Here is a 19,001-nt window from a genome sequence, read left to right as displayed (position 1 = left end):
CTTGGAGCCGGGTCTCCCAGCCCAATGCTGTCATCCCTGCAGGCGGCTGCAGGAAACAGCTGGATTGTTTAATGAGAAAAGAGGGCCTGGGGAATTTGATGTTGGATTCTTAAGAAACTGGCCTCCCACAGTGAAATGATCAAGGTGCGGCTCATAGGCCAACTAGCCATTTGTTCAGTGGCTGCGCTGATCCAAACACTGCAATTTTCCATGGGCAGGGAAGGGTGTAGCGAGATTTGTGGGCTCTTAAGAACTTGACCAAGGAGCCGGGAGCCTGAATATTTCTTGAGCTTGCTAAGCAGGGACTGACTTATCCTGAGCAGTCTGTGGACTCGAATGCTTCATGTGGTTGTCTGAAGATTTGGGTTTCTCCGTTCATGAATGGGAGGGCAGTCTGGTCATTTTGTGTCTTAGAGAGACAGTTTAAGGGTCATGACCAGTCACCGTGAAGGCGTTTCCAAGAACAGTTCATCAGGGGAATCCACACTGAAGTTGAGGAACTGCAAATCCTATTTCCTTCAAATGTCAATATTTCATATCACCCTGTTTCTGTTTTGTCTGTTCCTTGTTGACAGCTCTGTTGATGGATAGAAGGGGGCTGTGGTGAGGGAGTGAGGGGTGTCTGGCATGAGTGCCAGGTGTATGATGTCAGCAATAGGGCAGGTTGTAGAACCTTTTATTGAGATGGGTCAGGAGGATATTTGATGGTGGTGCTCTGGGTCAATCATGACATTACTTTGGAACATGTTTAGTTGGAAGAAGTTGGAGTGAAGAAGGAGAGGAAGATGAGAGAAGCAGTTTATATTTTAGCATGCCATCGATTTCTGGCACCTCTTTAAAACATAAAACCCAAAAGCTGGAGGATTCTCTTCCATCCTAACATTTCAAATCTTAGGAAACATCCAGTTAATGCCACTGGCCCTCCAACTTACCTTCCGACTCAGTCTGTCTCATAAAGCCATTTCACAGGGAGAAGTTAATAAAAGGAGGGTCTGATTGAGGTTCCTCTTAGAGCAATATTCTTGTATATTTCCCCCATGACCTGCACATCCATAAAAATGGAACTGAAACAAAAGTTTCACAAATCTATGTTTACCCTTATTACCTACAATAAATTCTGCTATATTCTATTCCACTGTATTTTATGTCACTTACAAAACGTATTGGTTGACCCATTAATAGCATAATCTAAAAAACTCTGCCAGAGAAATCTTTGTAAATGGTCTCGTAAAATGGATGTACTTTTAGTCTTGTGGCCCAAACCCTACAGACGATGTCAGTAATAGCCAGGTGCTCACTGTTGTCTACCCAACAGGGAGCAGGAGGATGACCAGGAGCAAGATTTCAAAACCTCAAACAGATTATTACCAAAAAAATGACTACACAATAAAGATCCATGAGGCAACATGGCAGAATATCAGAAGAGAAATGAGATAACCAATTTAGCTTCATTGTTCTGCCCCCTGGCCTTTGTTCATGCTGTTCCTTTCTCCTGAAACACTTCCCAGCTGCTCCATCCAAAGTCAGCCAGTCTCTCAAGGCTCACCTCTTCCAGGAAGTCTTCCCTGACTGACCTTCCCTGCTCAGGGCTTTTAAAAAATGCTTGACCCTACCACTCGTTTGACATGTCTTCATGCCTGGCTAGTCGAGTCTGAACCCCTTAATGTTATAGTTTGTAGTTGATCTCTTTTAGAGAGCTTGCCTGGCTTTATACACTACCTGGAAGCTGTGTTTGTGAAGTAGTCTTCTGCCCCCTGGTCCTGGCTGAGTGAACTAGGCGTGGGCACCTGACCAAAGCTGGACCAATCACAGTCTTTCCCTGGGAACCTGGAACTGGGAAAGAACAAAAGAGAGTGAGGGTGTGAAAGAGAGAGAGAGAGAGAGAGAGAAAGAGAAGAAAAGAAGGAGAAGGAGAGGAAGAGGAAGAAGAAGAATAAGGAGGAGGAGGAGGAAGAGGAGGAGAAAAAGGAGAAAGAGAGAGAGAACTTTGCCTATTTTCCTAAGGACTTTCTTATTCTCAGTTCTAGAATGATCTGAAGTCCCTGCACTCTTGCTCTTGGGCCCTGTGTCTTTAGAATCGATTCCTGGAATCACCGGGGTATGACTATTTCTAGCGCCCCATTCCCTCAAAGTGCATTTGTTTGAAGGTACAGTCACCTCAGCCTACACTAACTGGAGTTGGTGCTGTTACCTCCAATTGCACCTTTATATGGTGCCTGTAGCTTACGAAGAAATCTCATACACATCAGCTCATTCTTTTTCCGAGTGAATTATTTTCCCCTGAGAACTCCTCCTCTTTATTTGTGCCCCCATGAGCTCCCTGTCATCTAAACCAGAGACTGGGGAGTTAGTCTCAGCACTCCCTTCTCTGTTCTTCATGAATCCACTTATTCATTCCTTAAAAACTGAGTGCCTCCCATGGACCAAATGCTGTGCTAGTAGCTGGGTATAGTGCAGTGAATGAACAGTCTTGTCTTCTTTGAATTTGCACTGTAGCTCAATAAACACTCACAAATTCAGTCACAGGTTTGATAAGTGTGGTAAAGGAAACAAACAGACTCTCTAAGAGAGAAACATGGGGGTGCATATGGGGCAGGGTCACCTTGTTTTGGGTGCTCCAGGAAGGCCTCTCAGAGGAAACAGTATTTGAGCTGAAGTTTGAAGGGTCTGAAGGAGCCAGTTAATGAAGGGATTTCAGTAGCAAGTGTTGAAGGAAGTCGGTTTATATTTTAGGATGATCACTCTAAAACATTTGTGGAGGATGGATTGTAAGGGACAAAAATGGAAGAATGGAGACTAGTTGAGAGGCTCTTACAGTTGTCTAGACAAGTGTTGACGGTGGCTTTCATGAGGAATAGTGGGGGCAAATGGAAATGGGCAGATTGGGGAAATATTTTGGGGGTACACATCAATGGAATTTGGCAATAAATTGAATGTGGTAGAGAGAAGGGGCTGTGGTGAGGGAGAGAGGGGTATTTGGCATGAGCACCAGGTGTATGATATCAGCAAAAGGGCAAGTTGGGGAACCATTTATTGAGATGGGGAAGAGAAGGTCAAGAGGATATTTGATGGTGGTTCTCTGGGTCAATCATGACATGACTTTGGAACATGTTTAGTTGGAAGTGTCTGTGAAAATTCCAAAAGACTATTTCAGCTTCATGGGCATGTGCAGGGCCCTGGGCTCAGAATCTCCTTACACTTGGTTTAATGCTTTGCTGCTGCTATCTTGAAATTATTGATAATTTAATCTTTGAACTCACATTTGGTAAGTGAAGTTTGGTTGGACAATGACACGTGTGTGAGTAGAAGACATACCTAATTTGCCTGTCTGCCGTTGCTTGCCACCCCATTTGCATATAGTATTTGTGATGTACCCTGAGCACAAATTCTGGGAGACTCGTGAGGCATGAGTTCAGTCAGGCTCGAGTGAGTACAAGGTAAGTGTGTTATGTATGTGGTGGATAACTGGGGACACTGACAGCCCCAAGGGCCATGCTTTCTGTTCAAACCAGAGCTTGCTTTGAACAAGAAAAAGAAGGCAATGGTGTTCTAGAAAACATGAACACAAAGGAACCTTCTCATATCCTTTCTTATGCTGAAAATGAAGAACAGAGGGAAATCCATAGTTACTTTTCCGTTCATTCCTTCTTTACTCATCCCTAAGCTGAAGGTGGAGAGTATTGGTAGAATGTGTGTATATTAAGAAATGAGGCTGAGTGCAGTGGCTTATGCCTATAATCCCAGCACTTTGGGAGGGATAAAAAAAAATTAGCAATTAGCCTGGTGTGGTGGTATGTGCCTGTAGTCCCAGCTACTCAGCAGACTGAGGCATGAGAATTGCTGGAGCCCTGGAGGTAGAGGTAGCAGTGAGCCAAGATCTCACCTTTGCACTCCAGCCTGGGTGGCAGAGTGAGACTGTCTTAAAAAAAAAAAAAAAAAGTAGTTGTTTTTATTTCACTTTTTTTGTACTTGTATTTATTGTGTATATGTATATTTTTTGTATTTTTAGTAGAGACGGGGTTTTGCCACGTTGGCCAGGCTAGTCTCAAACAGTTGGCCTCAAGTGATCTACTCACCTCAGCCTCTCAAAGTGCTGGGATTACAGGTGTGAGCCACCACACCTAACCCTATGTTACTTTTGTGCACCATTTCTGTTGTTCTGGTATGAATGAAATATGCATGTAAGAGCTAGGAAATAAGAATTGCGTAATTGTATAATTTTGGGGATTCAGCATGTGAGTTAAATGCTCTTAATATTTGCACTTAAAACTGTCAGTGCACAATATAAAGGTGAATGGTAAAATGTATGCTAATGATGTAAAATTTTAACTTTACTGAGAATGACATTAAATAGCAAATGAAAAGTATCATGAAAAGTTGCAAGAGAGACTGTGGAAGGAAAAGCTTTATATTTTAATATCTCTAGTGGTTCTTTCCTTGTGTTTTTTGAACAAAGAGTTCTACATTTTCATTTTACACTGGGTCCTTCAGATTATGGAGCTGGCCCTGGGTAGTTGGTCAAGGAAATGGTTCAGCAGTTCTGTTGTGTCTGCCAATTAAATATCTGTTCTGTCTGTCCTCTGAGTCTTATTAGCCTGAATTACTTTGGTCTTTGGATGGTCTTGCTTTCTTTCATATCATTTAATTCTGCCACTCAGTGACGCCCCTTCCAAGTCCCCCATTCTTTAGGGAGGGTTCAAATGTCCCCCAAAAAGAAAAAAGCAGTACAGAGATACATCCAGGGAATATCTTAAGAGGGAGAACTACTATAGGACCAAGGAGAGACAAGAGACATAGGGGACAGGGCAAGAGGAGGGCCCATGGGGGACACTTCCTGGAGATCTAGAGGTTATGTCCAAAGCCCAAGAAATGAGACCTTGTCCTTTGTGTAGTGAGAGGAGACAAGTCCCAGTCAACGTCTGGTTTTGAGGAAGAACAACCCACAAAATGCTACCTTCCTAGAAAAATGATAAGGTCAATTTTCTCTCCACATTGTCTTCTCAAAAGGTAAGCAGAGACATTCTCTACAGAGTTGTGCCACCCAGTGTCCATGTGAGGGGCTCATGTCAAGACTTTGGGACCTTAGTACAACGTCTGGCTTCTCCTGAACCCATCCTACTCTAGGACTGGTCAGCAGCCCAACCCCCGTGAACGCCACCATCTCCCCTGAGACCGTCACCATCTTCCCCCAGACTACAACTGTCAGCCATGTAGTGCCAAAGGGCAAAGGAAAATCCCTCTGCGAGCCTCCCAGAGTGTAAAGGACACTGTGGAGGCAGAAGTAGCATCAATGTAGGAGTCTCTGTGAGGGCCGTGCCAGTCCCCAGTTCTGAGACCTGGAGAAAGATTACCTTTCCCAGCCTCCTTTGCGGTTGTAGTGTGGCCATGTGACTGGATTCTGGCCAGTGGAATGTGGGTAGGAGTGATCTAATGATGTAGATAAGTCTAATGATGTCTGATGCTCTGAGTGGAAAGTCAGACTTATGCAATGTTGCGTAAGCTCACCAGGCAGTTATCTTATAAACGCTTCCTTGGGAGATGTCAGGGGAGATGGCTGTGGAGAGTGATACATCTAGCAGGGGCAAGATGGACATTTCACAGCACCCTTCTTAAGGACAGATAAGATATTTGTGGTAAATGGTTACAGTAATGGCCTCAAATGAATCCCTCCTTTTGGTATCTGTGCCCTTGTGTGGTCCCCTCCCACATTGACTTGGGACTTGGCTGTGTGACTTGCTTTGGCCAATGTGATGTCAACAATCATAACACACTCAGAGGCTGGGGAAGTGCTTTTCCCTGGGGCTTACTGTCATGGAGCACAGGCTTCCCAGCCATCCCAGCTGAGCCCAGTGCACAGCAACCAGGTAACTGCACTGTGTGAGTGAGCCCTGGTGAAAGCAGAAGAACCACCTGGCCAGCCCACAAAGCTGGGGAAAATAAAATTGTTTGAAACCACCAAGCTCTGGGACAGTAGATCACTGCTACAATATCTTATTCATGTTTGTTTCCCTAGAGCCAACTATGCTGCCTAGCACATAATCTGCCCTCAACACATTTTCGTTGAGATAAACTTTATCATCCCAACAACCCTATCAGATAAATATTACTATCAGTTTCTATTTATTTTTAATTACAGGAGCCACAGAAACTCTTACTCATCTCAAGCCTGTGTGCTGAGGGGAACCACCTGATTATCCACATTCTTGCAGAGGATGTAATCAAGGCCCAGGGAGATGCCACAACTTACATAAGGTCACTACAGCAGACTTTTTTTTTTTTTTTTTTTTTGAGACAGGGTCTCACTCTGTCACCAGGCAGTGCAGTAGCATGATCATGGTTCACTGCAGCCTTAACCTCCTGGGCTCAAGCGATCCCCCTGCCTCAGCCTTCTAAGTAGATGAGACCACAGATGTGCATATCCATGCTAGCTAGTTTTGTTTTTTGTTTTTTTTAAAATAGAGATGAGGGTCTCACTATGCTGCCCAGGCTGGTCTCAAACTCCTGGGCTGAAGCAATCCTCCTGCCTTGGCCTCCCAAAGGGCTGGGATTGTAGGCATTAGCCACCACACCCAACCAACCACAGCAGATTTTGATCACCTAAATTATGCATCCCTCCTCTTTTCTTGGGGGTGGGGAAGGGACAGAGTCTCACTCTGTTGCCCAGGCTGGAGTGCAGTGACGTGATCTTGGCTGAATGCAACCTCCACCTCCTGGGTTCAAGTGATCCTCCTGCCTCAGTCTCTCTAGTACCTGGAACTGTAGGCACCTGCCACCACACCAGGCTCATTTTTGTATTTTTAGTAGAGATGTAGTTTTACCTTGTTGGCCAGGCTGGTCATGAACTGTACCTCCTCTTATCTTCGCTATTTATTGAGTGCTTACACTGTGCCAACCACTAAGCACTTTATGTATATTGTAGCACTTTTTTTCCTTACAGAAACCACACGAAGTGGGCACTGTTATCATCTCATTTTAGAGATGGGCAAACTGATGACCAAGAAGGATCTGTGCCTGGCCACCCAGAGTTGAGCAGTAATCCCGGGTCTGTCCAACTCTTTACTTTTGTGCTCTTCACTTGATGGGATGTCACAGGCACATGAGGCTTAGGTTCTAAAATCAGTGCATGGAGCAACATTCACACACAATGAAAAATATCCTTGAAAATCTCATAAGTCTCCTTTAAAGTAAAGTGCATATCATTTTATTTAGTAATAGATATGTAAAATGTGTAATATATTTCAGGGCTGTATCATGTTGAAAAAATGGTTTTCAACACAAGAATCACACTGTGGCATAGCCTGGCTGAATGCTCACAAATTCCATTTGTTTTCTTCTGGGACTCACAGAAAGATTTCCCTTCCTTTTGCAGTTAAACTGTGGCTGGTTGACTGGGCTCTGGCCAATGGAATATGGATAGGAATGACCAAAGTCACTTCTAGACTTGTCTTAACTACTTCTGTGATCCTATGGTCCAGGAGCTGGCAAACTATGACCCACTGCCTGTTTTTGTAGATAAAGTTTTTCTTGGAACGTTGTCACACTCCTTGGTTTACATACAGCCTATGGCAGAGTGAGTAGTTGTGACAGTGATGGCATGAACTACCAAGCCTAAATTATTTGCTACAAGATTGTCAACCCCTCCTCTAGTCCTCTTGTGGTGGATGCTTTGATGGTCACCTGGGTCTCCCTTTAGTGATGAAAAAGTTATTTCCTCATTTGCAGGGAGTGCTGCTGGAAGATGGTCCTCTTCCGCATCCAATGACTTATCAACATAAAGGTTTAATGGCATCATCACCTTGCTCTAGCTCAGGACAACTATGAAAGGCCACCTTGCTCCATAGTTCCCAGAGAGCTAGCAGAAACCATTTTGGGGGATTGCATGGCAACTCAACCTTTCCCTCTACCCAGTTTTGCATCCTTATCTCCTTTCCACAGGCATTAATCCCCAACTAACTCCCTAATGAATGTCCTACACTCTGACCTCCATCTCAGAGTCTGCTTCTGGGGAATCTGACCAGTGGCAGCCCTCATCCCCTTCCAGGGTGTTCGGTAGGGCAGTGTCACAGATGGAAGATCTTGGGTCCTCTGATTACTGCTCAGAGCACAGCCACCAAGAAGAGCCTCTGGATTCACTTCACAATGTAAGAGTGGGCAGACTATCCGCTTTTATTGTGTTATGCCACTTAGATTTTGGCATTGTTTGTTCCAACAGCTAGTTCTACTTATTTTGATAAACACAGTCATGTGGGGGATAACAATGCCTGGGTCAACAACAAACTGCACATATGATGATGGTCCTGTGAGATCATAATACTGTATTTTTGCAGTACCTTTTCTGTTTAAGTATGTTTAGATACACAAATACTTCCCATTGTGTACAATTGCCCACAACATTTGGTACAGTCACATGCTATACAGTTTTGCAGCCTGGGAGCAATAGGCTAGACCATACAGCCTAGGTATGTAGTAGGCTCTACCGTCTAGGTTTGTGTAAGTGCATTCTATGATATATGCATGGTGATCAATGTGCCAAATACCACATTTCTCAGAATGTATCCCCATCATTAAACAACACGATGGTATACTCAGCCAGGCAAGCTGCTGATGCAGTGAGAGGCCTGCAGGAACCAAGACTTACCATGGGAACCACAGATTCACACACACCATCTCATACTCTAGCATCCGCCCTGTGAGTGGAATGGAAGGTCAGGTCACTCAGGCCATGCCCATTATATTGTTCTTTATCAGTCTATTTTTTTCTCTCTCTCTCAGCACATGGAGCAGAATTCTCTTGTCAAATGTAGGCATGATGTGATTGCACCTCTATCCCTGTTTGGACCCTGACCATCAAAGCATCTTCAAAAACTTGCATTCAGCTAATAGTTAAAGAATGTAGTGTGTGGACAGCTGAGAGGAGGATAAGTGGGGCATCAAATCAAGCCCAGATGTCAGTCTCCCCAACCCCAGCTGTTGGTTGGGACAGAACTCAGAGGAAGAGCCCCCAGTGGGGGTTCCCGGGAGCTGAACAACCCCACTGCTGGCTGCCTGCTGGGCATGGCTGCACTTGTGTCAGCCCCAGTGTAAGAGCATCTGCAGAGGCGGCTGAAGCCCAGCAAGGTCTTTTGTTCCCCCTCCCCTGAAGTCATCCTAGGACACAGGTGTGCATCCCTCATGGCCGACCGACTGAAGATGAATCAGCTTTCCTGAAAGACATGCCCCACAGCGTCAGCTGAAACTCATCTGAAGGAGCCTGGTTCCCTCCCTGACCACAGCTAATGAAAATGTGTGGCTCGCCTAGAGAAGAATCTGTGTTATTCTTTAAAGGAACAATGCTAACCACAGATGTACAGCATCTGGCATGTGGTAGATGTTTCCCTGTGTGAGAGGAACAGCAACTGGACCAGCCAGTTCATGAGATACTTTTGGGTCTAGGCATGTATTTTCCTACTTTCAGCTCTGGATTTTCTTCTCAAAAGTTCAGGGGAAGTCCAAATGCCTCTTCCTATCACGTATTTTCATAATATGCTCCCTGGCCTCTTATCTTCTATGACTCTCAACGTATATGCTTGAGAAAAAGACCCATATCCCTGTCCCTACGTCCTTGCTCTTGCCATTCTCTATGTCTGTTCCGCCATTTCTCTCTTTTATGAGTCAATTTGTTAGGACTCTTTCCACTGCAAATGAAAGAAACCCAATTTGGACTGGCTTTAAGCAAAAAGCAAAACCCCAAAAAGCAATTCCCAAACTACAGTTATTGAGTAACGCAACTTAAAATCCAGGACCATTTGACATCAAAGTCAGGTATTGCTGGATTCAAATGATTTTCCTAGGACCTGGTTTTGTCTGTTTCTCCATGTCTAGACTAGGTTTCCTTCTTTATTGGCTTCAGTTTCAGGCAGGCACTGGATGATCTGTCCCTGGCTGCTTCAGGCTACCAGGTTAGCAACTTGATAGAAAGAGATTGCTTCTTCTGCAATAGTCCTGGAGATGAGACTGATTAGGCCATCTTGGGACACAAACATGTTCATCCATGAGCTAATCACAGTAGTCAAGGGGATGAGATTCCCAAGATTTTCCATGCCTGGGTTTCCTGCTCACCCTTAGGGCCAGGCAATGGGATCTTTCTCCAAAGGACTTTGGGATCCTATTATGAGAATGAGGGTGAATGGATGTGGGACAAGAAGAATCAACAGATATAATTCATAGCCTGCTTCTCAAGGTCAAGTTCATTCTTAGGCCTTTCTATAACTCAGACCTTCCCATGGAGGTTTTCCTGGTGACCACAGTCCATGTCCCCCTCTCTGTTCACTGTAGCACTTCATAGTTGAATGTAGGCTTGTACATCCCTCCTCTGCCTTGCTGGTTGTGTCTGCAGGGCCTTCCTGGACAGTACAGGGCATGGAGTGGGTTGTGGGTAGAATATGAAAGGCAAAAGTCACCTTGTATTTCCTTCCTTCTTTTGAAATACGGTGAAATAAAATGGAAACAAGAAAGGTTTGAATTGGGAAAAAAAATTCAACAGTTAACAGGCAGTTTAGGGTAGGGAAGAAATGAGCCTTGGTGGCAAGGACTGGTGGGCGATACCGCATGTGTATGACTGCTTCTCCACCTCAAGCTCCCCAGTAGCTGCCTCCACCTTCAGGCAGAATGCCAAGGTTTGCATACTTTGGGGCCAACTGGGTGCTTATTTGGTCTGTGCAAATCATTGAGCATTTGGTGGCCGGTGCTCTCCGCCTTATATTTCTCTCACACGACGCTGTGTGGCTGGCACTTTGCTGAGTGCCTAATAATTACTCAACAAGTTTTTGTTGAGGGAAATCATGTTGTGCCTGCCAGCGCTCAAGCTGGCAGTCAAGAGGTCTGGGTTGTAATCAAGCCTCTTGACCTTGACCAGGCTTAGTAGCTGTGCAGAAAAGCACTGAGCAGGATAACAGCTATTTTTATCTAGTGTTTCTAGATCACAATACTTACATTCCGGTTCACTTGCTGTGACCCTGTGACATAACCGAAATGCTGCAGGGTAAGGCTCTCAAGGTCAAATCTAAAGAAAAATCTGGTATAATCAAAATGTCCCTGGGACCTCCTATAAATCATCCATAAAGTAGAATTTTAAAAGTTTTGGGATTACAAATGCAGTAATACTTGTAAATTCTGTGGGATGGATATAGTAACACATTGCATATTATTTAGTGAGAGCATATATTCTACAGTGCAATATTAAAGTATACCTTTATGGGTTCAGTACAAGATTCTTACAAACAGGAACTTAGAGAAGAGCAACTCCACATTTCTGGCTTTGGTATTACTCTGGGGCACAGATGTGTGGAGTGAATTATCAAGCAACAACTTCTGTACTAATTAATTCATTATTTTAAATTGTTATTTTTCTTTCTCTAGCTTTGCTTTTTACTGAATGCAAATGAGTGGATTTATGTAAATTAACTGTGCAATGAATTTCCCTAGTCTTATTCAATTAAAAATGTTGATTATAGATTTGGAAGGTGCCAGGCACTGGGCTGGATGCGGGGACTTCAGCAATGAATAGAACGGGCGTGGTTTCTGGCCTAATGGAACTTAATAGTCTTTTCAAATTGTTTTACAAATGAAGAAACTGAAGTTCCGTAGAGGTGACTGCCAAATATTACACAGCCATTGAAGAGCAGGGCTGGAATTTGAATCCAGATCTTCTGACACTAACTCTGAACTTTTCCCAACTACTCTCTGCTGGCTTCCACGGTAAGTCAAGTCACTTCCAAAGTCAAGGCCAGAGGCCTGGAGTTCATTACTAAAGAAAAAGGCCGCTGGGACTGGCCATTTGCCTTGGCACTGGGATTTGGAATTGAGTTCATATTTGCTGTTGAATCGTTCCCTTCAGTAATGGGATAGGTTGGAATGGAATGGTAACGAGAGCCCTATTTGCTCCAGAGGGCCCACTCCCTGTCCTGCCCACCAGCCATAGTGGTTGACCACCCTCTTTAAGCCCCCTATCGATTACAAAGAGTCAATTTCTTTCTGATGCAAGTGACTGAGCCCAGGGCAGAGCTATGGCCCCTCAAATTACTGCCTTCCAGACTAAATATGTCAGGCAGCCTTCCCGAGGGTCCTTGTCAAGGACAAAGAGACTGGTTCCGGGCTTGCATCTTCCTGGTTTGGTATTTGATGTGTGTACATTCCTTCCTCATATGTACCCGCAAATGGCCCAAGAACCAGGGTGCCCCCCTCTCCAAAGAGCCCCAGCTCACTGTGAGCCTCTCAGGCCCCATCCTTGGAGGAGGAGGCTGCCAGCAAGACCCATCCAGAGCTTGTGGTTTGCCCTGGCCCTCAATGTGCTGACCCAGCCCACCACAGGGTGGTGGCGCCAGGCCTGGGCTCCTCCTCAACTGGGCAGAACCATCTGGATGAGTTAAAGAATCATCTTCATCTTGAAAACAGTGGCAACTCCTGTCCTGTGACCCTGAGCCAGGGCAGATCTTGCATCGTCTGCTCTGTTTCATTAAGGACAAGTTTTCAAGGAGCAGATGCTTGAGTTAGAATTGATTCCTTTCTATTGCTCCTGTCAGAAAGACAGAAATAAAACATTCAACCTAAGGAAAGTTGGCTTCTCACACAGACTTGTGGATTTACCCTTTGGAGAAATGTCACTAATGGCATTTTAATCATGCTTTATGTGACTGGAGACCAATAATGAGAAGAACTTCTTATTTACCAAAGCAACTGCTAGCCCCTTAATGATGGGCTAAGTATCAGCTACTGGCAGGATATGTAGTGGGGAAGTGCTGTGTAATTACCAGGCAAATTCATCATTATTTCTGTCTTATAAACCAGAATATGTGTTAAATAATACTTTAGGGCCACTGAAGGTAATTATGGAGCCCCATCTCTGTAAGAACATGTAATTATCTTACGGTTGCCCTGTGTTTACTGAGCAAATCTATGCAATTATTATTTAAAGCCCAAATCCTGCCCTCAGAGCCACAAAAGTGCACCCGAGGGCAGGTCTGCCGCATGTGCACCCGGTCACGAAGGACTGGGGCCTCCACTTCCTAAATTTCAGCTCTGCCTTCATCCCCGGACTCAAAAAGCCACAACTGAGGCTTTGTGAAATGGGTTGTTTCTGTTTTTGCCTCTCCCTGCCCCAATCCAGCCCAGCCCCTGCTCTGGCCTCCCAGTTTTGAGTACTTAATAGATCTGTGGGTCCTCGCCACTGGGCAGGCTGAGACCTCAGCATCTGGTGACAGTGGGTTCAACTCAACAGTTCAAGCCTTCTCCAAGGCTCACCTGGTGTCAGGAATGGGGCTGGGCTCTGAAGACAAGGAACTGAATAGGACATGGCCCCTGCTTTAGAGCGCCCAGGTGGGAGGGCAGACAGGTGTAAGGCATGGTAGGTTTGGCATGGCAGAGAGTGCATAGGTTCAAAGTCAAGAGCATGGCCTCTGGAGCCATATTGCCTGGGCTTCAGATTCTCATCTGCAAAATGGAGTTATCAGAGGACTTTCATCATAGACCATTGTGTGTTATATTCGGCCAGTGCTTAAAATGGTCAGTGCTTAGAACTCAGCTGATGCAAGTGGCTGAACCAGGGCAGTTAGAGCCATGGGCCCTTAAATTACTGCAGGACTAAATATGTCAGGCAGCTTTCCTGAGGGCCCTTGTCAAAGACAAGGAGCTGATGATTCTGGGCTTGCCTCTCCCTAGTTCAGTATCTGATGTGTGTGGCACAGTCAGCTTATGTGCTACACAGTTTGCTATTACTATAATGTGGTAAACATGGGTAGAAATGCCCGTCCAAACTGTTCAGCACTCAAAGGCCACCATGAGATAAAACCTTCCCTGCTCCTACTCAAGAGAAGTCTTTTCTTTCTGCTCCGAGCTGACTGAGCACCTCATCCCAGAAGTCTCTTAGGCTGTTAGTCTTTTCTAGCAGGCACTGTGTTAACTGATGTTGATCTCTGACCTCCCTTATGGAGCTGTTTGAGTTCTGGGTCTGAGCTTTATTCCTCTTTATGTCCCTAACACCAAGCACAGGGCCAGAAGCGCAGTAGGCACTCATGACATGTTTGTTGAATGAATAGCAGTCACTCCATAAACACTCGTTAAAAAAAAAAGTGATCCCTTCGAAGGCCTATTTGACCATGTGGCCAAGGCAATGAGCCAAAACCACAGATTTTACGTTGTTTTCACTGATGTGGGTACATGTGGGGGAATTGGGATTTGAAAGGTTTGCAGAAGAGATTTCTTTACTGCTCAGATGGGTGAACAAAAGATAATTAAAACGAAGAAAGGCCCTAAGCAGTAGGCTTCTTTCTGCTCACTTGGTATTGATGGGTTGACATTTGACCATGAGGCTGGGTCTCTTAGCGGGACCCCAGATTCTTTTTTCCAGCATCCCCAGGCCTGAGCTGGCCCTGGTGAGCTGTGGAGCTGAAAGCAGTGTTGTTAACGGCTTTTGTACAGAAGGTCTTCCAGCTGGTCCCGGGTCATCACGCTTCACTGTTTGCATGTGTGTTCTTAAGCTGGGGCCCTTAGTATTAGCAAAAGATTAGATTTTTCTTTCTTCATCACCAACTGTTCCTCTCCCACCCACTTCCCCCACGTCCTCCATCCTTTTCATTCCTGCAGTCTCAGAATCTCTCTTGGTGAATGTTAATGAGGCTGAACACAGGCTGGGAGGTTAATGCCCTGTGCCTCTTCTGAAAGGCATCCTCTCTCTGGTAGATTCTCAAATTTGATAATAGAAACAATAACTAAATAGATACATTTACCATTTGAAATAACTTTCCCACACCTTGTATCTTTTAGTCTGACCAGGAAGACTATGTAGCAGGCATTTCTATTTGTCCCATTTTATAGTTAAGAAATGTAAGGCTCAGGGTGGTAAGTAATCTGTGCATTACACAACCAGGGGATGCTAGAAGAGCATTTTCTACCTTCTAACTCTATGTTCTTTCTACTACACCACACTGCCTGTGATGCTCTGAAAGACACACAGCTATTAGCTATTAGGCTAAGGACATTTTAAATGTAGTTCCAGTTGTAAGCACACATTGTCATGGCATTTTAGAACTTTCTGACTGATAGCATCTGTTCATTTCTTGGGTTTGACAGTAGGCTACATGAGGGTGAGCTGGAGGTCAGTTAGAAGCACATTACCACTAAAGCAAAATGTCCACAAAGTGATTCACCCAACTCCAGTCCATTCCATTCAACCAAAGAACATTCCGAGGCTAGTATGTGCTCAGCTGGACTGCTCCAGGCTGAGGAGAGGAGCCTCAAAAAATATGATTCTCATGCTCCTAAAAGAGCTTTCAGTCTTGTTGGAGAAGCAAGATGAACAATACCTGACAGAAAGAATCATATCCAATGAGTGCTTCAGAAAATATTGCCAAGGAACTGAGAAAGAAATGAGGATGGAAGTAGGCGTAGAAGGAGGGTCAATATTGGCATAGGGGATAAAGTTGTGTCTTGATCAACTAGTAAGAAACTCAAACTTACAGAGCCCTGTGTTTATGTAAACTGTGATGTGGATAATAATGACAACCATATGCAAATAAAAATGAATATTTATTAAGTGCTTACTCTATGTCAGGACCTAAGAGTTTTGCGTATATAAGAGTTTTGCGATTATAGCTCATGTAATCGGCATGCTGGCCCTATCTTGTAGATATTCTTTTTATTCCTTTAATGAATGATGAAATAAAGGCTCAGAGAAGTTAAATTGAATACCCAGCTAGTATGCATTGGAACACAGGGGATTTGGCTCCAGAGCTCAATTTCTTAAACATTGTCTGTCTGACAGTTTGGAATAAGCGTGAGTGGTTCACATGAAGTAAAGTCTGCTGTATGCTAGACTCATTCATTTTACATTGCTCATTCATGTGCTGTTGCTTTAAATGTATGTTGCCCAGAGATAAGCGGGGGGCCTCATGATCTTTGATGTATTTGCATGGTATCAAAATCAATGAAACACAGCTTAACAACCAACAATTCTTTTCTTTCCTTTTTTTTTTTTTGAGATGGAGTCTTGCTCTGTGGCCCAGGCTGGAGTGCAATGGTGTGATCTCGGCTCACTGCAACCTCCACCTCCCGGGTTCAAGCAATTCTCCTGCCTTAGCCTCCTGAGTAGCTGGGATTACAGGGGCCCACCACGCCCGGCTAATTTTTGTATTTTTAGTAGAGACTGGGTTTCGCCACGTTGGTCAGGCTGGTCTCAAACTCCTGACCTCAGGTGATCCACCCACCTTGGCCTCCCAAAGTGCTGGGATTACAGACCTGAGCCACTATGCCCCGCCAACAACCAACATTTCTTAAAAGCTATTTCAATCCTCTACTTGCATCTCTTAAAGATATTACAGGAATTTCAGTTTGTAAATTTCAGTGAAATTTCTTAAAATCCTCTTTTACCATTTCCATCACTTTAGATGCCTCCTTAATTTTGCAGCTGTCCCCACACCCTTTTTTTATTTACTTGTTCTCAGCTTTCTACCTTAACCTCTGCTAAAACCTAAGTCATGCAGCTCTTGGCTTTTCCCTCCTTCTTCCCATCCTTTGGGGTCTCTGCTTTCCTTTTCTTCCTAATAACTCCTTCTCTAATAGCAAATAAAAACATGTATTTGCTCCTATTTCTTATTTTCTTACCCCACTGATTACCCTGACCCACCTAATAATTTCCAAGAACTCAACTGAAAGACTGAAAATATCTCTTAGAAAAGAAGGAGATGACAAACGGCCATAGTTAGAATTTTCCTGATGAAGGAGGGGTTGTAGAATGAGGGGGAATGAGAGCATTTCATTGCATTTTCTTTGTCTCTTTTCCCATCACAAGTGTTTTGGCTCCAAAGCCTATTGCTAGGTTCTGGGGATAAGGAGCTGAGTAAGAAATGGCCCCTGCCTTCAAATCAAAGCTCATTCAATGGGGGAAACCAACAAATAAAGAGACAAATGCCACACTGCGGCTGGGCGCAGTGACTCACACCTATAATCCCAGCACTTTGGAAGGCCAAGGCAGGTGGATCACTTGAGGTCAGGAGTTTAAGACCAGCCTGGCCAACATGGTGAAACCCTATCTCTACTAAAATACAAAATTAGCCAGGCATGGTGGTGCGCACCTGTAGTCCCAGCTACTTAGGAGGGTGAGATGGGAGAATTGCTTGAACCCAGGAGGTGGAGGTTGCAGTGAGCCCAGATTGCACCACTGCACTCCAGCCAGGGTGACAGAGTGAGACTCCATTTCTTNGAAATGGCCCCTGCCTTCAAATCAAAGCTCATTCAATGGGGGAAACCAACAAATAAAGAGACAAATGCCACACTGCGGCTGGGCGCAGTGACTCACACCTATAATCCCAGCACTTTGGAAGGCCAAGGCAGGTGGATCACTTGAGGTCAGGAGTTTAAGACCAGCCTGGCCAACATGGTGAAACCCTATCTCTACTAAAAATACAAAAATTAGCCAGGCATGGTGGTGCGCACCTGTAGTCCCAGCTACTTAGGAGGGTGAGATGGGAGAATTGCTTGAACCCAGGAGGTGGAGGTTGCAGTGAGCCCAGATTGCACCACTGCACTCCAGCCAGGGTGACAGAGTGAGACTCCATTTCTTTTTTTTTTTTTTTTTTTTTATTATACTTTAAGTTCTAGGGTACATGTGCATAACGTGCAGGTTTGCAGGTTTGTTACATATGTATACTTGTGCCATGTTGGTGTGCTGCACCCATCAACTCGTCAGCACCCATCAACTCGTCATTTACATCAGGTATAACTCCCAGTGCAATCCCTCCCCACTCCCCATGATAGGCCCCGGTATGTGATGTTCCCCTTCCCGAGTCCAAGTGATCTCATTGTTCAGTTCCCACCTATGAGTGAGAACAGAGACTCCATTTCAAACAAAAAACAAAAACAAGAACACCACACTGTACTTCACACTAAAAGTAAATACAAGCGCTATAGGTGCACACAGGAGGGCCCAGGGAAGGCTTTGTGGAGAAAGAGATGCGGATTATTGAAGCTAATGGAGCAACACAACAAGACTAAAATTTGGATTCCCTTAGAAGGAAGCCTGGTATTTTTCTGGAGGAATGAGCAACAACATGGATTTTTTCACTTTTCCCAGGAGAGTATAAGTAGTGCTCAACACACATTTGTTAAATGAATGAAAGTGGCTTGGTGGTTAGGAGTTTGCCTAATGCCCCACAGCCCTGATCTTAAGTCCTCTACTGTTCAAAATAGAATCTAGAGTCTACTTCTTGCTGGAAGCTCTCCAAGATCACCCTATCTCACAGTGATCCTCTCTGAACCTAGTGGTGATGCCTACATTCTTAAGCCTCCTCTCCATTTTGTACTAGGTACATCTTGTCTTATACTATGACTTAATCTGAATGGGTTTGTGTCTACTTTTGCTCCTTAGGCTGTGAGCTCTTTAAGGAGAGGGGTCATGGCTGGTCCATCTCTGCTTCACGCCATTTGGGTGTGTGGTGGGTGTTCTATCAGAACTCTCCAAGTAAGAAAGGACTGCAGATACCATCTAGTCCAACTTCTTAATTTGCGGATGAGGAGATGAAAGCCCAGAGAGTGGGTAACCCTGAATGACATCTCTAACCCTTTGTGACAGGTCAGGGGCTGAGCTGAGACCAGAGCCAACTGGCCAATACTCTTTTTACTATGGTGGTCTCGTGGCTGACTCCAGTGGGAGAGACAGGCTGACTTTCACGTAGAATTTACCAAAGGGTGGTGAAGGCTGTAGCTGGTTACCCCAATTATTCAGTTCTCTATTTCAGTTCTAGAAAATGGATGGAGCCTGGAGTCATTAAGTCTTCATCTCAGGGCGAATGAAGACCTTTAGGGGCAAAAACAAGAATTAGAATCTAGTCTGTCTATACCAATGTAGCTCCAGATCCTGGAAGAATGCCTTATGATTGTTCTCGACTATGATGTGTTGAATGTTAATACAGCATTCCTACAATACCTCTATGTGCATTTCACTTTTGCTTCACAATACTCGTACTTTTCTC

The 19,001-nt window shown here is 44.6% G+C and overlaps 1 long non-coding RNA gene across 1 annotated transcript; it reads left to right on the top strand.

Annotated features, from left to right (window-relative positions):
- Positions 1–5,798: 5,798 nt before the first annotated feature.
- Positions 5,799–9,204, top strand: LOC108544258 (uncharacterized). Its single transcript, XR_001889780.1, has 4 exons — positions 5,799–5,864; positions 6,137–6,252; positions 7,936–8,141; positions 8,773–9,204. It is a non-coding gene; the product is annotated as an uncharacterized LOC108544258 (long non-coding RNA).
- Positions 9,205–19,001: the final 9,797 nt, after the last annotated feature.

This window comes from Rhinopithecus bieti, unplaced genomic scaffold (genome assembly GCF_001698545.2).
Source record: "Rhinopithecus bieti isolate Rb0 unplaced genomic scaffold, ASM169854v2 scaffold_24306, whole genome shotgun sequence".
Taxonomy (NCBI): domain Eukaryota; kingdom Metazoa; phylum Chordata; class Mammalia; order Primates; family Cercopithecidae; genus Rhinopithecus; species Rhinopithecus bieti.
The sequence above is the reverse complement of the archived record's forward strand: the minus strand, read 5'-3'. Positions and strand labels throughout refer to the sequence as shown.